At 37.1% G+C, this 16,916-nt stretch overlaps 2 long non-coding RNA genes across 2 annotated transcripts; one reads left to right on the forward strand and one right to left on the reverse strand.

Annotated features, from left to right (window-relative positions):
- Window positions 1-68: 68 nt before the first annotated feature.
- On the reverse strand, window positions 69-1,859 carry LOC126876785 (uncharacterized). Its single transcript, XR_007694518.1, has 3 exons — window positions 1,461-1,859; window positions 950-1,035; window positions 69-96 (listed from the first exon to the last, which is right to left on the reverse strand). It is a non-coding gene; the product is annotated as an uncharacterized LOC126876785 (long non-coding RNA).
- A 6,784-nt stretch (window positions 1,860-8,643) lies between these two features.
- Window positions 8,644-11,185, forward strand: LOC126876788 (uncharacterized). The gene is made up of 2 exons (XR_007694521.1): window positions 8,644-9,032; window positions 11,057-11,185. It is a non-coding gene; the product is annotated as an uncharacterized LOC126876788 (long non-coding RNA).
- The last annotated feature ends 5,731 nt before the right edge of the window (window positions 11,186-16,916 follow it).

The raw sequence follows: 16,916 nt of genomic DNA on the forward strand, positions 1-16,916 counted from the left end.
GCTACGACTCAGCTTTCTTTTCTCTCGCAACCCAAGTATCCATTTTACGTGACACCGGCGTCGAATAAAACTGGATGAATGTATACAATATCATACCTGAAAGCATTGTTAGAGGATCATTATAACACGTATGCCATAACAAGCGGGACAAAGAATCAGCGCAAATACATATTCTCAATACATATAATTCTCGAAGCGTAAACTATATACATATGCTTTTCATTGAAATTTTCAATACTAGTCGCAAATTATTTTTCAATTAATTTATTATTTAAGTCTTTATATATCAATTCTCGACGAATAAATTACTTAAATTATAGAGAATCTATCTTCAGACAATAGAGAATTCAATATTTTTGGTCGTTAAGTAATTTACAAATTTCTAAAACGATTACGTTCGAAGTTTTGGACAGTATTTGAAGTTTCTAACATGGCATTAAAAAAAAATAAATAAATTTTATGATATAATTAAAAAAACATTGTAGTCTATCATAATTTCTATTCCGTCAAATTTATTAAAACACAGTTTTCTTCTGAACAGAGCCAAAATGTCCGTCTTGAATCGAGTTCAACAGCTTAACGATCGATCGAGCGAATGATAGCTGTGTAAACTAGCATGACACAACGTAAACTTTAGATTAGATCTCGATCCATCCACCAGCCGTATTCATGCATGACATGAATATTCTGTTTCAGCTCTTTATAAATTAATCTGTTAAAACTTCCCTAAAAGACGATCATTTTTATTTTTCTAAGAAAAATAATGACTATTCGGCGTTAAAATTAACTTTATTTCCATTGGATTTCTAAACTGATTTCATACACTCAGAGATAGTTCACAGTATCTTTTAGATTCATGCCTGAATTCAAGAAAAATTAAAAGTATAACTTATGTACTAGTATCTTTCAAAAGGTTAAAGTTGACAGAATTGAAGGAATTGGTTCTTACCAGTTAGAAAGACGGGAATGCTAATGAAAAACCCTCCGACAGCACATATCCGGCTGATGGATGATTTTTGCAGGTACTTGTTACTCCTGAAACAGACAAAATTTGAAGTGAAAGTCAGTTTCACGATTCTATGATAATTGAGCGAAATATAAAGGAACCAGTTTTTTGTTTAACAGCCAAGAATCTTTCAAAAATTCTACTGTAATTGATACTTCAAATATATTTAGTCAGACAAGGGATAATCATAATCGCAACGTTAATCTTAACTTTAATTCAAGGATCAAACAGTATCATTATACATATAAAAGTAAACATAAAGTCTATCCACATTATTGTTATTATTATTATTATATGTTATTCTATAATTGATTTTTATTTCTTTATTATCAATATTATTCTATTTTCTATAATGATTCAATTATATATCTTATTTTTTGTCAATCATATTTCACTGAAAAGATCACTTTGAAAATGATCTAATGGTAAAAAATGAAAAATAATCTTTTTCTACCTTGTCTTCATTTTTTACAAACTCTGTCCACCGCCGTAAACCTATTAAATGCATGAAACGACAAAGCAAAGCTGCTTCACATAATTCCCCGCTCACGCAGTGTCAATCAGCTCACGACCGCAAACGATACTGCCAATTTCCAGCGACCACGAACGATTTCACCGTAATTGCCGGTGTGAAATTTACCAATACGTGCTCGAATTGGTCAATAATGGATAGAGCGCTCTTGCACACACTAATCTACCAACAAATAATATTGACTCAATTGAACAACAGCGCCTAGATTAACGGACAAACCGCATGTTCCAAACAGATTTACAATCACGGCAGAAAATACATGCCGTTATAGATGTTTCCTGGTCAAGACTAATTTCCACGCGTTAAGAACATTGTAACCGGAATCTAGCAAGAACTAGCACTTCCTGGAATAATACTATTGTGTCCTCGATTAATCTTTTCCCACTCATTTTCATCTCTAATTTCTCATGAGGCTAAGATTCCTGCATCTTTTATCATAATAATTTATTAATACTATTAATAAATTGAGACAATTTTACACGTCGTATTTTGCGTTATAAGATGACTTGTAATTTGTAAAATTTACCTGTAAAATTCCTTTGTTTGTTTTACCAAAGCAATAGTTGGCATTTCTATACGACAATAAGAATTTGTTAATACTAATAATTTGTAAGGTTATCAGGTTATCATTCTTCTAATGGATAGTATATTATTGAAACTTTTTTAATATTGAAACGCGATATTTTTTTGGAGAAGAAGTGCATAGTAGTAAAGAGTTGAATTCTACGGACGTAAAAAGTGGACATAACATTTTCTGTACATGGAGTCGCCTGGCCTAAACATTTTATGATTTCCGGGCAAAATACAGACGAATCCAGCGCTGATTTTAAAGCAGCTTCATCCAAATAAGCCACAATAAGAAATTCCCACGAAACAGTTGCGTTCATCCCCTTTCGAGGTCGCCGACCTCTTTGAATGCGTTTCAAGAGCGTCGTACCAATGAAACTTCGAGTTCTAAACTAATTTCTCAGCCTTTTGCGTTAAATTTAACCTTCCGCGTTAGTGTATTTCGGACGAGTTCCTATTTTACGCTTTCGTCGACTTCACCAACGTAACATGCAGCATCCGCAAGTAAAACTGTCTCTTAAATTTGATGTGACACCAATACACGACGAGAAGAATCACAATGCCATTTTTATTTCACTTCGTTAATTTTTCGTCGTAAGGTTTAGCTGTAAATAGGATTAAAAAAATTTAGATTAACGAGGAATTTAAAATTGATCTGTTAAATCAACAATTTCCATTAGTTGTCAATAGATTTTATAAGCTTCAGATTACTGAGAAATTATACACATTGCAAAATATTTACCATTGGTTACCCACGCTACACGTAAATTTGATCAATCTACCAATGCACTAACACTGCAATAAATTTCTATTGCAACATTCCACGCTCCTTTGCCGCACCTTAAACTCCTCGCTAGATTTATTCCACCTTAAAGTGTCACATAACTCCTACGACACCGATATCAAATCTTAAACTCCATCAAATTCCAGAGAAACTTGATTTCGTCGAAAGTAAGAGATTAAACTTAAAAAGCAATTTATTTCATCTTTAAACTATCCCAAACTTCCTAAATATAATTTATATATGTCGGACATAAGAGGACACCGGTGCCTTCCCTCTGAAACCTCGGGAAAATCCATAAAAACATTGTAATTAAAATCTACAGTTGTAACTAAACGATTTGCCGTCATTCTAACCAATTGTATTTGTTTGAGACTTGTGACAATGAGCTTGGGCTCAAGGCGACAATTATACTATAGCTCTCCTTAAAAGAAAGATTTGTAGCGGCACGTGGCAGTAAACATTCCAACGGTTTCTGTCCCGTAGCTTGCCACACGCAGATCCTATTCTTCGAGTAAGATGATTGCCAGATGTCGACGCGTCTCCGCAGTACATGTTCGGCTAGCCCGAGGGCCCGTTATAAATCTTAAGGTTTAGTTAACTAAAGTCCTTCAAACAGACAAACAGTCTCTGTCCCAACTACGGGAAGATAGGGGAGACATATTTTTCAACGAGCGGCGTCTCCCACTAGCAACTTTCCCTCGAGGGCGGCTAGCAACTTTCCCTCGAGGGCGGCTAGCATCTTTTTCTAACCACCGATATGGAGATTGACCAATTAGCAGCAACGCCAATTTCCCTTACTTTCTGAACGAAGGCTTTTCTCGACGAATCCGATGATCTCGTATCCTTAGACACACCCCATTATAGTTTTCCTCTGTGGCATCATCGGGACGGGAAAGGCATTCTCGCTCGCGATCTCATCGATAAAAGAGTAACGTCTTCGCGATCAGTGGTTATTTCACGTTTTAACCAGACTTAGACTTTGTGAGTACGTTCTGTTGTCATCCCGTTGGCCGCGGATTCGTTATTGAGCCCGAGAGCATCGTCACTCGTGTCGCGAGTGCCGAACCGCCGTGATCAATTGTCGAGACTGTACTAATTCTATCATTGCAATAAACTACACCTGTGTGTACCGTATCAATGGCTAATCCTCGAGAAGATTCCTTTGACGCTCACAACCCCACTCCCAGTGCCAATCCGACATCAGAAGTGGGATCAGAACGGCTTCGAGCGCTGGAAGGGCAGGTCGCTGTCATGAACAACCTAATTCATACGCTAATGCAAAGGCCAAATACGGGAGCCACCAAATTACCACATTTTAACCCAGAAGTCGCAGGCGCCGACCCAGCCGCGTGGTGCGCGGCTGTTAGTAGGGCCATGAAGAACAACCTCCTACGAGATGACGCGCTATACTCTGCCTTAAGTGACTCTCTACAGGGTTCTGCAGCACATTGGCTGGCACGAATGACGGGAGACGGAGAGGTTACTTGGTCTACCGTTAAGGAACGATTCCTTATACATTTCGGTGGCCGAGAGACGACGTCCTCATCGTTAATCAAGGTATCCAGGGAACCGCGGGGAGTGGGCGAATCCACGGGGGCGTTTGCCGGCCGTGTCCGTTCCCTCCTGCAGACGCGGTGGCAACATTCTACGCTAGACGAAATACTTAACGCTGTCATTCTCTACATATTAATTCCACACGACCAACGTCTTAAACGATTGGCCCTCACGAGCGATATCAGAACGGAGGACCAATTTCTGAGCGAAATGCGACCCTTTTGTTACGAAGAAGAGTCGACATTTTCGCCGAGAGATGCACCGGCGGAACCCGAAGCTAAGCGACGCAAGTTATCGGGCCACCAGACGAGGTGTCATTACTGTGGTACTCTCGGACACAGAATAAAGGACTGCCGCAAGAGGATGCAGAACGAACAGCAGAGGGATGCACGACGCCAGGAAGGAAGCCGACCGGCCGCACCGTCCAAGGCGGTTTGCTACAGGTGGCATGCGGAAGGCCATATCACACCTAACTGCCCGGCACGACGGGACGGTAGACCAAGCCCCAAGGATGAGCGTAAAGTCAACTCCTGCGTGGTGGAGTCCCCAGCCGGTAGTTTAAGTCATCTGGGTGAGTCGTTCCCATTTTACATCGATTCCGGAGCCGAGTGCTCATTAATTAGAGAATCTGTCGCTCCGAAATTCTCCGGTAGGAGAACGACAGATATAGTAGTTATGCGAGGAATAGGAAACACCTGCGTTAAGAGTACATCCCAGATCTTATCTACGGTACGCATTAACTGTTTTACATTGGAGATAATCTTTCACGTTCTGGCCGATAGTCACTTGCATTATGATATCATGATTGACCGCGAGATCTTAAGCCAGGGTTTTGATGTAACTATTACACGAAATAGTGTCGATATTTGTAAAACGAAGACTATTAATGCCTGTAGTAAAACCTCCAAAAACGAGATCAATATCAATGCGGTTGACACTGACGTGGTTGGTAACGATAAAAGTCGGTTAATTTCTGTTCTCGAGAAATTCAAAAATTCATTCATTACGGGCTTCCCACGTACTCGCGTAAGCACGGGCCAGTTAGAAATACGGTTAATCGATCCTAATGTCACCGTGCAAAGAAGTCCTTACCGACTTAGCGAAGAAGAGCGTAGGATAGTGCGTGAGAGAATAGACGAGTTAATTAGAGCAAAAATCGTGAGGCCGAGCAACTCACCGTTCGCGAGCCCTATCTTACTTGTAAAGAAGAAAGACGGCTCAGACAGACTGTGCGTAGATTTTCGGGCATTAAATAAAAATACGGTCGCGAACCGGTATTCCCTACCCCTCATCGCGGATCAAATCGCGAGATTGCAGAAGGTGAGATACTTCATTAGCCTGGACATGGCCAGCGGATTCCCATTCATCCTAATTCGACGGAATATACGGCGTTCGTTACACCCGACGGGCAATACGAGTACGTGACTATGCCGTTCGGATTGAAAAATGCACCATCCGTTTTCCAGAGGGCCATTCTCAACGCCTTAGGCGACCTCGCGTATTCGTTCGTTGTTGTTTACTTGGACGACGTCCTAATTATTGTCGACTCAGTAGATCAAGCCCTAGAAAGGTTGAGCACCGTATTAGATACCCTCGTGAAAGCCGGATTCTCCTTTAACTTTTCAAAATGCTGCTCTTTAAAGACATCGGTACTCTACTTGGGATATGTAATTCGTAACGGAGAAGTCCGTCCAAACCCGGGTAAAATACAAGCCTTGAGTTCTTTACCTGCACCGTCGACCGTCACACAACTTAGGCAATTCATAGGTTTGGCCTCTTATTTCCGAAACTTCATTCCCAAACTTTCACAAGTAATGAAACCCCTGTATGCACTTACCTCGAATAACAAGAATATACCTTGGACGGATAGGCACGAACAGATAAGACAAAAGGTAATTTCCGTCCTGACTGACGCGCCGGTGCTAATGATATTTGACCCCAATTACCCCATAGAACTACATACGGACGCTAGCTCGGAAGGATATGGAGCCATTTTAATGCACAGGGTCGAAGGTAAAAATCGAGTAGTGGAATATTACAGCAAAAGAACTAGCCCTGCGGAGTCTAGGTATCATTCCTACGAATTGGAAACGTTAGCAGTTGTAAACGTCGTCAAGCACTTCCGTCATTACTTACACGGACGAGAATTTCTCGTTGTCACCGATTGCAACTCCCTGAAAGCGTCCAGTAATAAGGTACACTTGAACGACAGGGTTTACAGATGGTGGGCTTACCTGCAAACTTTTACCTTTGACATTATGTACCGGGAAGGTAAACGAATGGCCCACGTAGATTTCTTTTCGCGAAATCCCGTAGACTTGGATCGCAGTACGTTCAGCAAAATTGTAGAGAAAGAAATTAACCTAACCGAAATCTTCGACGATTGGCTACTAGCGGAACAACGTCGCGACCCACAAATTTCTGAGATCGTCGATAAATTACAAAACGAAGAGCTCGCGGAAGACGTCGCGAATACGTATGAGTTACGGTCCGGCACCCTTCATCGTAAAATACAGAGAAAAGGTAGAACTCTCTGCCTGCCCATCGTTTCGAGAGGGTTTAGGTGGTCTGTTATTAACCATGTGCACCAGTCCATTATGCACTTAGGTTGGGATAAAACGCTTGCGAAACTGTACGAGTATTACTGGTTCGAAGGAATGGCGAAGTATGTTCGCAAATTCGTAGAGAACTGTCATGCTTGTCGAGTTTCAAAGGCAAGTTCGGGTAGAGTACAAGCCGAATTACACCCCATACATAAGACCAGTATACATTGGCATACGGTTCATATGGACATAACGGGCAAATTAAGCGGTAAAAACGATTCGAAGGAATACGTCATTGTGTTGGTCGACGCCTTTACTAAGTTCGTATACTTGCACTATACCCGTAAGATAGACTCCGTTAACACCATTAAAGCGCTTAAGTCCGCTATATTTTTGTTCGGCACTCCCTGCCGGATAATAGCGGATCAGGGAAGATGTTTTACGGGCAAAGAATTTCGAGACTTTTGGCAAGATAAATACATTAAACTCCATTTAATTGCGACCGGAGCTAGTAGGGCCAACGGACAGGTGGAGCGTATTATGAGTACGCTAAAAAACACAACAATAGAAACCACTGGCAAGACGCGATCGGGGAAATACAACTGGCCCTAAATTGTACCACCAACCGCGTGACTAAGTCAAGCCCGTTGGAACTACTAATCGGTAAAACAGCGAGACCCTACGGCTTATCCCTACGCGACAATATCGAAGAAAGAGAAGTAAATATCTCCCATGTAAGACAGCAGGCGATAAAGAATATAGAAGCAAGCGCCAAATACGATAAGGACAGGTTCGACGAAAACAAAGCTAAAATAGTTAGGTTCAACCTTGGCGATTTCGTATTACGTTCTAACGTCATACCATATAACGTAATACGTTATAACGCCATACCATATAACGTAATACGTTATACCGTCATCCCATATAACGTAATACGTTCTAACGTCATACCATATAACGTAATACGTTATAACGTTATACCATATAACGTAATACGTTATAACGTCATACCATTTAACATAATACGTTATAACGGCATACCATATGAGGTATTACGATATAACGTCATCCCATATAACGTAATACTTTATAACGTCATACCATATAACGTATTACGTTATAACGTTATAACATATAACGTAATACGTTATAACGTTATGCCATATAACGTAATACGTTATAAAGTCGTCCCATATAACGTAATACGTTCTAACGTCATACCATATAACGTGATACGTTATAACGTTATACCATATAACGTATTACGTTATAAAGTTATAGCATATAACGTATTACGTTATAACGTCATACCATATAACGTATTACGTTATAAAGTTATAGCATATAACGATATACGTTATAAAGTTATAGCATATAACGTTATACGTTATAACGTCATAGCATACAACGTATGACGTTGTAACGTTATTGAATATAACGTAATACGTTATAACGTCATCCCATATAACGTAATACGTTCTAACGTCATACCATATAACGTGATACGTTATAACGTTATACCATATAACGTATTACGTTATAAAGTTATAGCATATAACGTATTACGTTATAACGTTATAACGTTATAAGATATAACGTGATACGTTATAACGTTATATCATAAAACGTAATACGTCATAACGTCGTCCCATATAACGTAATACGTTATAACGTCATACCATAAAACGTAATACGTTATAAAGTTATATCATGTAAAGTAATACGTTATAACGTTATACCATATATCGTTACATACATCGACACTCTGTGTTACCACAGATTTTATACGAAATAGTGAAATTGGAAATTGAATACTGTATTCAGAGTTAAAATATAATGCTATATGGAAATGAAATAGCACTTCAAAGACTTGATAGATTTCGTTAATAAAATAAAGCAAAATAAATCTTTAATTCACTCACTACGAATTTATGGTATTGATTAAAATCAATGAATGTAGAGTTACTTCCGATTAAGGGTACAACTGTTATAAATTAAGAGCATAATTACATTGAATTAATGGGAAAATGTTGTTATAAATTATTGGTATAACTGTTAAGAATTAATGATGTAATTGTTTTAGATTAATGGCTTAAATGTTATAAATTAATGGCTTAGAAGGTATAAATGAATAGCTTAAATGTTATAAATTAATAGTTTAAATGTATAAAATAACAGTTTAAATGTTGTACATTATTGGCTTAGATGTTGAAAATTAATAGCTTAAATGTTATAAATTAATGGCTTAAATGTTATAAATTAATAGTTTAAATGTTATAAATTAATGGCTCAAATGTATAAAATAATAGTTCAAATATTGTAAATTAATGGCTAAGATGTTGTAAATTAATAGCCTAAATGTTATAAATTAATAACTTACATGTATAAAATGACAGTTCAAATATTGTAAATTAATGGCTTAGATGTTGTAAATTAATAGCTTAAATGTTATAAATTAATAGCACAAATGTTTTTGACAATTGTGGATCTTTGAAGCCGAAATAATGTTATAAGAACACTAAATTTATACTGAGGATTAATATTAAAATAGTAATCTATTTATTTCATGGACGATTTCTTATATATTCATCGATACACACTTGCGCGCGTCTCAGCACTTTCTTCTATACCCGACTGTTAAACGACTGAACAGTTTACATTCATCTGTTTTCGAGACGCCGCGCACACACATACATCCACACGCTGATATTCACATACAAGTATCTCTACTACACACTTAACCCAGTCCAACACAGAAAATTATACATATCTCAACAAATGTTATAAATTAATAGTTTAGACGTTATAAATTAATTGCTTATATGTTATATATTAATGGCTTAAATGTTATAAATTAATAGCTTAAATATTATAAATTAATTTCTCAAGTATTGTAAATTAATGACTTAGACGTTATAAATTACTAGTTACAATGTTGTTATTTGATATTTTTTTTTATTTACCTTATATTTAAATTCTTCTTGGATGTTCACTGTCCGGAATTTCAGGCACGAAAGAGCTCGCGCGCGACTTCTCGCGTTCCTTATATATCTTGACAAGGTGTCGAGATGTCAATCAAACGTTAACGATCTCTTGACATAGCAAAGGACGGGTTTTCCATTATAACAAAATCAAATTGAACAATTTCTTAATTTTTATCGTAAATTGGCGCCTTCGACGATTTAATACGGTATCCATTTTTATCATTTTAATAGTTTCTACAAACTAAGACTAAATTCACACCTCCTTGATACTAGTTTTCGACTATCAATTAGTTTGAACAAAAAGGGAAAAGAGCCTAACGGCAGTCGATGACGTTACTGTGAAATATGTTATGGTATTTAAATAATCAGCCAGATAAAATTCATATTAATCATTATATTATATTATCGATATTCGTTCATTTACTCGTGCTAATTACAAAATAAAATGTTCTCTTTTCTTGAATAACACCTACATCACCGTCTGCGATATTTAAATTTCTTATTTAATGCTTATTTAAAAGTCAGGTACCTTTTTAATTCCTCTCAAGTTAAACGAGTAAATTTACTCGTTATAGTTGTAACGTAAAATGGCTATTTTCTTCAATACCACTTGCATCGCTGTACGTGATACAAATATTAATTATGTATCGAATAATATGTACCAATTGGCTGTAATCGCGGTTAGGTATTTCTTCGTTTGATCTATCAAGAGATCTATTAGGCTATTAGCGAAACACTTATTGATTCCTCAAAGATGTATCTTAACTTAAATCTTAAAGATTAACTAAATGATTATATTTGCTTAGTATTCGACAGTGTCTATCACATTCAGCCATCTTCTTTTATAATTGATACTGCTCGGATCAATTATTTTATAATAAATTGCAGATTATGCCACGGTATATTATAAGATATTTGTCTATAGCTCTTTTTTTCTAATTCATTGATTTTATTATTAGTCTCGTTGGTTTTTCCTGTGAGTATCTGCTGTACGTACATTTCCATTATGCTCAGATTTTTAACATCGTTGTACGAATATGTGCGTGTTCTAGTAGTAAACATTGGTTTCGTTAAAATGAATGTAAGTAAACTTGGAATTATAATTGTAATTGACAACGATAACGATTAAGAGCGTGGTTACACTTAATCGTGTGCATGATATTATCAGAAATTGTGATTGTAATTAACAATAATTCAAACAAAATTCAAAGAATTGAAATTGTTAGGGAAGAGATACATTTACACTGTACATGAGAGTGTGTGTGTAAGGGTTAGAGGGCGTCAAGGTCTTAGTGGAGACAAAAGACTGTTGCCAGATGTTAGAAGAATCTAGGATAGTCGGTTGGCGACCAGCGTGCGTGCAAGACGTTTTTCAGAGTGGAATATAGATGTATAACTGTTGTGTGGGAAATATAGTCAATTATTTGTATTCCCAAATCCTCGAATTTCCTTAACATGGTAGCAGAGCGTGGTTACTAGTTTTGCAAGATATTTAGTGCGTGGTTACGATCTTGCGAGTGAGTTTTCAGTAAAGAAAAAAAAACTGTCAGAGGAAAAAATATACTTCGAGCACGTAGGAACGCTTGAGTAAGAAAAGAAAAAAAAGAAGAATCAATTAAAATGGAGAGATCGGAAATCATGATACCTATATTCGATGGTGAGGATTATGGAATGTGGAAGCAAAGAATCACGATGTTTCTCGAATATAAGGAATGCGAGGTTGTTACAACTAGAATGAAGAACGAAAGAGACGATGAAGACTGGGACAAAAAGGACTTGAAGGCAATTAATATAATTTATAGTGCAATATCGAACAGACAATTGGAGTATGTTAGGGAAGGAAAAACGGCGTATGATATAATAAAAAGGTTCGATGAAATGTACTTGAAAGAGTCGACGGCACTGCAGATCGTATGCAGAAGGAGATTGGAAAACATAAGACTGGAGAACTACAGTGATTCAGCATCATTCTTTAACGACTTTGAAAAATTAATCAATGAATTAAAAAGTGCGGGCGCACAAGTAAGTGAGAGGGAAAAGCTGAATTACATGCTGAATACGTTACCCGAAGAATACAGCTACATAGCGGACATAATAGACGCATTGAAAGAAGAGGATCAAACGGTAGCGTATGTAAAAAATAAAATAGAGATAGCAGAGAAGAAAAATAAATCCAATCGAGGAGAAAGGCAAACCAACGCCTTTTCTGCAAAAAAGGAAGGATGCTTCAGATGTGGAAGATTAGGACACTTTGCGAGAGAGTGTCAAAATGGCGTCCAAGCGGGAAGCAGTAACGGCTATTGGCATGGGCCAACACGTGGTCGAAACAGAGGAAGAGGGAACAAAGGCAATACGAGCAGAGGACGTGGAAACTTTCATCATCAATCAAGAACCGGCACGGGCGAGCATGGAAACTCAAGAGCAGGCATATGGACAGCAACGGCGCACGCAGCAAACAGCAGTGAGACGAATGAAATAAGTAAGAACGAAATAGTGTGGCTATTAGATAGCGGTTGTACCGATCACATAATTAATAATATAAATTATTTCGATAAATCTATCGACCTAAAAGAACCGGTAAATATATATTTAGGCGATAATAGACCGATAAAAGCGACAAAAGTTGGGAATGTTATAAGTTATTTTGAAGCATTCGGAAAACAAAATGAAATAAATATGAGGAAAGTATTTTGCGCGAAAGAAATGTCCGCAAATTTGATTAGTTTAGGTAAACTAACAGACAATAAGAATACGGTTATTTCCAAAGGAAATATTGCGAAAGTAATAGATGAGGATAATAAACTTACAGCTGTAGCGTTCAAAGAGAATGGGACATATAGAATAAAAAGTATATTGAAAGGGAAGAAGCACTTAGTAAACAGCGCCGAACGTAGTGGTATGAGTAAAAAGGAAAGATGGCATAGGATGCTAGGACACGTAAATTTTAAATATTTAGAGATTTTGGGTAAAGAGCAGCTAGTGACTGGCATACCGAATGAATTTGAAAAGGAACTTTTGAAATGTAGGGTGTGTATAGAAAGCAAAATGCATAACTTACCTTTCAAAAATAATCGAACTAAGGCTAGGGAAATAATGGAAATTATTCATACGGACGTATGTGGTCCCTTTAAGACTACCGGATTCAATGGAGAAAAATATTTCATTTCATTTATCGATGATTATAGTAAAATAGCTAGGATCTATTGTATAAAATCAAAAGATGAGGTCTTTGATTCTTTCGTACAGTTCGTAAATGAAGCCGAAAATTTAACGGGCAAGAGGTTAAAAATATTAAGATGCGATAATGGTAAAGAATATTTAAATAATCGAATTTATAAATTTGCTAGGGATAAAGGTATAAGAATAAATAATTGCCCAACATACGTACATGAATTAAACGGGACAGCGGAAAGGTATAATAGAACAGTGATGGACATGGCGCGTTGCTTGTTAGCGGAAGCGAAAGTACATAAAAGGTACTGGCCGGAAATAGTTTGTACAGCGGCATACTTGAAAAATCGAATATTAGCGAATACTATAGAAAGAAAGACACCTTTTGAAATATTCTTCGGGAGAAAACCAAGTGTTAAAAATCTACATCTATATGGAAGTAAAGTTTTTGTAAGAAGGCCAGAACAAAAAAGAGTTTCCAAATGGGATAAGAAGGCAGATATGGGAATTCTGTTAGGATATAGTGAAGTAGGTTAGAGAGTCCTATTAGGTGTAAAAATAACAGTAGCGACATGTAGAGGTCGTAGAAACAGACAAAAAATGTATCGGTTTTGAGGAGAATTCATTCGATGCAGTTAGCGATGATAGTAAAGATAATTATTTATTGGACAGCATGAATAAGGAAGAGTTAGAAAGTAGAGAAGATGAAAATGATAATAGTTCTGAAAGCGTAAAGATTCCTAGGAGATCTACACGTAATAAGAAAACTCCAGTAAGGTATCCAGAAAAGGAAAACAGTAGTGAGATTCACGCAAATTATTGTAGAGTAGATATCTTTTGCACATTTGAGGAGGCGATTTGTTGTGAAAATAGTGAAGTTTGGAAACAGGCTATGGATAAGGAAATAGAATGTCTCTATAAGAATAAAACTTGGAAATTGGTAGAAAGGGTAAAAGGCAAAGAAGTATTAGATGTAAAATGGGTTTACACGAAAAAATCAGAGGACAGGTATAAGGCTAGATTAGTGGTAAGGGGATTTCAACAAAGAAACGTAGCCGATGACATATATTCTCCAGTGGCGAGTAATCAGACCTTTAAGATATTGCTATCATATTGTTGTCAAAATGGAGTAATAATTGAGCAAATGGATGTAGAAACTGCCTTTTTAAATGGTGAAGTAACCTCGGAGGTATATGTAAATCAACCAAAGGGATATGCGGACGGAACGAATAGAGTTTGTAAATTATCGAAAGCGCTTTATGGGTTAAAAGAAAGTCCGAGGGACTGGTATGAGTGTTTTGATAAGTATGTGACGAGATTAGGTTTTAAGAAGAACAATATAGAGCTGTGCCTATATACTTATGGAGAGGGAGAAAATGTTGTTTATTTGTTAATATACGTAGACGATTTGTTGATTTGTAGTAAAAACAAAGGGAAGATACAAAGTGTAAAAAAATTATTAACTGATAAATTTGAAATGAAAGATTTAGGTGAAGTAAAAGAATATCTTGGAATAAATATAGAGTATGATTATTTAAAAAATGAAATGAGATTAAGCCAAAAGAAATACATCGAATCATTAGCAAACAAATATAAATTACAAAACAGCAAATTGTACTGTACACCAACGGAAACAAATTTAAAAATTGAAAACGCTGAGATAAATAGAAATGACATTGGATACAAGAATTTAATTGGCGCATTGCTGTATATTAGTACAAATACCAGACCCAATATAAGTTATAGTGTGAATTATCTTAAGTAGATTTCAAGATTGTTGTAGTGAGACACATTTTAAATATGCTTTGCGAATATTGAAATATTTGTACCGAAATATTGAAATATTTAATATTAAAGATTTAAGGTTACATTAGAAAAGGAATGAAAAGTGTGAAACGATAGATTGTTATGTGGACGCTGATTGGGCAGGAGATCATTTAGATAGAAAATCTACTTCTGGATATGTAATTAAATTGTATGGAAATGTAATTGGATGGAAGTCTAAAAAACAAAGGTGTGTGACAAAAGCCTCGACATATGCAGAGTATGTTGCTCTATCGGAAGCGGTGAGCGAAGTAATGACTATCAGAGAACTAATGAAAATCTGCGATGTAAATGTAGACGATAACCCTGTAAAAATCTATGAGGATAACTCTGGAGTAATGAGTATAGCAAAATACGGAACTTTTACAAAAAATTCTAAACACATCGAAGTTCATTACCACTACCTTCACGAGTACGTAAAGGAAAATAAGATAAACATAATAAAAGTAAGTACAGAAGAAAACACTGCGGATATTTTTACGAAGGCACTGTGTAGAGAGAAATTTGAAAGGTTTAGGTCATGGATGAATGTAAAATAAGAGAAATGTAAATAAAGCGATAAATGTTAAATATTTTGTTAATTCGACAAGTATGTAAATAAAATTAAGTGTACAGTATAAATGTAAGGAGGCGTGTTAGGGAAGTGATACATTTACACTGTACATGAGAGTGTGTGTGTAAGGGCCAGAGGGCGTCAAGGCTTAGTGGAGACAAAAGACTGTTGCCAGATGTTAGCAGAATCTAGGATAGTCGGTTGGCGACCAGCGTGCGTGCAAGACGTTCTTCAGAGAGTAATATAGATGTATAACTGTTGTGTGGGAAATATAGGCAATAATTTGTATTCCCAAATCCTCGAATTTCCTTAACAAATATATATAAATATAAAATTTTCTTTTTCTATAAAAGGTTATTACTATTTCTGATAAACTCAAGAAATGAAAACATTATACCATGATACACTGACACAAAGATACACCACACAGAAGAAACTAACAGAGAACGCTTTAAGCTTGGCAAACTTACCGCCCGACGAATTTGCATACACCATAACCAAAACCCAGGACACATGGCTCTGATCGCAGGAGAAGCGATCCAGATAGTCAAATGCATTCCGGTACAAGTAAAGGTACGACATACAACAAAATGCTACTCGGAACTACCCGTTTGGCAAAGGAATCGCACCACAGGAACTCCGCCCGGACGTGCGCCAAACGTGGCGATATTCAGCACCATCGTCGTTGGCCACGAGCGGAATATATACCCAAAAGACCTCGATACACTACGGGACCACGTCATGTTCCCGGCAGAAAATCTGCAGTCTTGAACGCATTGGCCAGAGGAGCAACAGGAAAAACAATCGTCCCTGGAACAGTAAACATCCTGGGAATGATGGACAAAACACATTAACGACAATAGCGAAAAATACCGTATCAAGCTTATGGACTGGTTTTATGGAATTTGGAACTGTCAGTGCAGCAATATTTGGAATACTCGCAATATTTAAACTAATCGAAACAATAATAGATATAGCCGCACACGGATACCAGTTACGTGAAACTTACGAATGTGGAATCGCCCTATTAGGAGCAATATGCGGCTCAGTCACCCACCCGCTACGATACCTCAAAAGAAGACGAAATATCGATGATCAAACAGCACAACCTCAAGGGATATCGATAACACGGGTAGTCACTCAACTACCAACGACATCTACGTCCGCCTTGAGCGAACTCAGAGATACCATCAGTCAAATTTCCTTTGGAAATTTGAACTTCAAGGGCGGGGGTGTCACGTCCCGCGCTCCGCACGCGCCGTAACAAGAACAAGAAAACCATTCTATACAAAACACGCGAATAAGTATTTGAATGCACAAACGAACACACGGCACTACGAAACGAAAGGAAGGATTAACAAAACGAGGGCGATTAACGGATCCAACCAATAAACAAAA

The sequence above is a fragment of the Bombus huntii genome, unplaced genomic scaffold (assembly GCF_024542735.1).
Source record: "Bombus huntii isolate Logan2020A unplaced genomic scaffold, iyBomHunt1.1 ctg00000093.1, whole genome shotgun sequence".
Taxonomy (NCBI): Eukaryota; Metazoa; Arthropoda; class Insecta; order Hymenoptera; family Apidae; genus Bombus; species Bombus huntii.